Below are 3,833 nucleotides of genomic sequence, written 5' to 3'. Positions count from 1 at the left end.
GGGTGCAATTTATTTCTGACATTCCTTTGTTGATTTTCTGTGTGATGATCTCTTTTTTCTGAAAGTAAAATCCCCTACAAATATTAAATAATATATTTCTTACAAACATTTAGACTCATCAATTGCCATGCTAAAAACAAAAATATACTGTACTAATATCTGTATTTTCAACTTAATTATTTTTAATTCCTCTAGATGAGTATCTTCTAGTTATTCACCTATACCAAATATCCATAGTATCATGTGATATAAAGATGAAATGGAATCATGTCTAAGAAGAGGTTTGCACACCAATTAGTACATAGTAGGTGATTTTCAAAACCATGCTCTTCTTAATTAAAATATTTTTGTGGTCTTCAAAGACTAATTGTTGATTGTTTCCTGAATTACTTCACGTTTAATTTCAGCATTCAATACTATGGATCAAATTTTCTTAAATGACTCTTTATAAGGTGCACAATCATTTTGGAGAAGCATTTTCAAAAGGTTTTATTTTCTTCCCATGGGGTTGTCTGATCTTCCTTTTGGAGTTTTTGTTCTCATCAAGACGGGCAAAATTGAGTTGAAATCATTCCACATAGGGCAAAGGAGTCCAAGCTAAGTGCTAATGCTCCACTAAAAGCATTTAACTTCTGATCATTTACATCAGATGAAATATGCCTGAGGATGCTAGAAACTAGTAATAGATTTCATGGATATGATCACCAATTATATGTCAGGTAATCAGTATGATAAAGGTTTTCAAATTAATAAACACCTGTGCTTCAGGGCCCAAATGAGGCAAACTGCAAATGAGGAACTATGAAGACATGTTTTTAGTTCATGATTATTTCAAAAGGAATATTATAATTTTCATTCAACTCTACTGTTATCACAAAGACATGATGACATATGTTTTTATTTGAAAAGTTAGAAGTATAAATGAAAAGAACCATTTCACCAAGAAAGTGTTTTTAGAAAGTAACAGCAGTGATGTAGGATATGTATAGAAAACTATTCATATTTTCATACTCAAAGTGAATGGAGTATAGGCATACTAAATAATAAATTACAAATGTGAAATATAGTAATAGTGAATAAGAATTATGATCTTAATTTTAATGTGAATTATCCAAACATGTAAGTATAAAATGAAGTTGGAAATAGTTGCTAATGTTTTTAGATTTTCTTATTTTAATTTAAAATCCATAAGTAGCAATGCACAAAATGATACCTAACAGGAAATTATAAGAAAAGTAGTAATCATGATTATTTGTATCTAAGCTGTATATATATTTGTGAGCATTTCAAAATTAACATAAACAACACACAGCTATTTATCTTTGGGAAAGTTTTTCTTAGGAAATCATTGCATAGATCAAAGTGTGTCACAAAGATTTTGGAGAACATGAAACAAAGATTAGACTTGTGTGGATACCTGCATTTATTTCTTTTTTCTTCTTATGGATATTATCCTCAACACTTTGCAGTAAAATATAGTTAACCAGTATGTTATATTTTACTGAAAGGACATTTCCAGTTACTTTTTAAATAGGTTGTTTGAGGATGATGTGAAGGAAAGGTAAATTAAAATACAAGTGGTCAAAATTCTTTAATTCTCGGTAAATACTTCCTAAGGTGTAATAAGAACTAAGTATTATAGTGTGAAACATGGGGACCCTGTCCATGTAGCCAGATATTCTCAGATTTCAATCTTACATATTTTACTTTCTAAATATTTTTTTATGAAATAAATTGATTTAATTGATATTTTCTCTTCAGCATAATGGAAATATGTTCCATATATTGTTATTTTAGTAAACATTATGAGGACCCTATATGAATATTTTCCATTTTTTATTGGTTCTTTTTAGTTGTACATGAGAGTAAAATCCATTTGGATTTTAATCATAAAAACATGGACTATATGTTTTTCTAATTCAGACCCTAGTACCTCTTTTCCTTTCCCACCTACTACTCCCTTTCCTCTTCTCCGCTGATCTTTCTTCCATTTATTCATAGTTTTTTTTTTAATTAATTTATTGTGGATGTACACGGTGAGGTTCACTGTGGTAAATTCATAGATACACATAAGAAAGGGCAGATTCATGCCACTCTCTTTCCCTATCCCATCTCTCCTCCCTTCCCCTCATTCCCCTTTGGCTACTCCAGTGAACTTCAATTCTTTTTTCAATCCCCTTATTGTGGATTAGCTTCCACATATGAAAGAAATGCTTCTTGAGCCTAGCATTTGTCATGTGGGTTAAAAAGAACAAGTGTTGGAAATTAAATGACAATGGTACATAAGGTAAGGAACTTCAGGTCAATATAGTGACATATCCTTTGAGAAATGCATTTATATCTCAAAGGTGGATGAAACCTTGACCTAACCATTTATATTTCAAAGGTTTTGTTTATATTAGAGGTATAACTGGGGTATATAGCAGTTAGTTCCTACATGAAATCCAGATTTGTGGTTTTGTGGACTATTCTTTTTTGGTTCAGATCCCATTATTCACACAGTTGTAATAGCTGACTCATTGCATCACCTCAGAATAAGGAGAAATGTGTATTGGTAACTGATGCAGTTATCACTGTAAGTGGTAATCATTTTAAGACTTTACTTCAGAAAACTTGTATTTACTTTGTTTTTTTTTTCTTTTTTTTATTTTTATTTTTATTTTTTATTGTAAACAAATGGGATACATGTTGTTTCTCTGTTTGTACATGGCATAAAGGCATACCATTTGTGTAATCATAAATTTACATAGAGTAATGTTGTTTGATTCATTCTGTTATTTTTTCCCTTCCCCCCACCCCTCCCACCCCTTGTATTTACTTTGTGACAGAATATGTAAAAATATACATAAAACTACAAAAAGGATTAAACAAGATAGTATATAAAAAGTGTTTAACATTATGTGTTATCATAATAAGTGATCAAAGTTGTTAGCTATTTTCATTTTAGGTTAGTTATTCAATTTGACTTTATTCTAAGAGACAGAATGAGTTTTCAACATACAAACTGAATATGGTGTCATTCCCCAGTATTTTTTATATCATGTTCATATGTGAATATATAACACTGAATACTACCATTATGTATAATATTAATGCACCTATAAAATATGAATAAGTATTGTAACATCACTTATGAATTTAAGATTATAATGTGCTTTGTAATTCAATTTATAAATCAGGAAATAAGCTTGCATTTGGCACTCAATCAATTAGAAAAGAAATATTAAAAATATGGCAGTTAAGTTGGCGGATTTTGGTAAATAAACTATATTCTGAGACAAACTTTCTATTGCCTTAACATTTTTGAGCTCATCATGACATATCACAATATGGCAAAATGGACTTTTGAATTCAGGTTAGAAAAAAATAATAAAATTAGAATTGCTAAAAATCATAAAGAAATCAAAATCTCTGATTAGTTTATTATCAGTGTTCTTTAAATCCCACTTCTGTTGAATGATTAGTAAAACTGAATTTTAGACTGGTCATTAATCAAAACAAGAACAAGATACATAGACTGCCTCTTCTTCAAGTCATAATCGGTTTTATTAGGCAGAAGGAACACAACTTTTTTAATATTTGCAGAGGACAGTTCATGTATGTATCTATTTTTATTGTCCTTTTTTATTTTCTCTTAGTATAATTTCATATATTTTATTGATAATTTCAACTGAAATATAATTCATATTACAAATCGTGTAGTTTTGTTTTCTTATGGAGAAGGCAGACTCCATTGACTTGAGTGCTGGAGCCAGTTCATATTAACTCAAGAGAGTCAACTGTGTGAATTTCTTTCCAAATATACGTTCATTTTTACAATATTGGTGACTTGA

This window comes from Sciurus vulgaris, assembly GCF_902686455.1.
Source record: "Sciurus vulgaris genome assembly, chromosome: 6".
NCBI classification, from domain to species: Eukaryota; Metazoa; Chordata; class Mammalia; order Rodentia; family Sciuridae; genus Sciurus; species Sciurus vulgaris.
The sequence above is the reverse complement of the archived record's forward strand: the minus strand, read 5'-3'. Positions refer to the sequence as shown.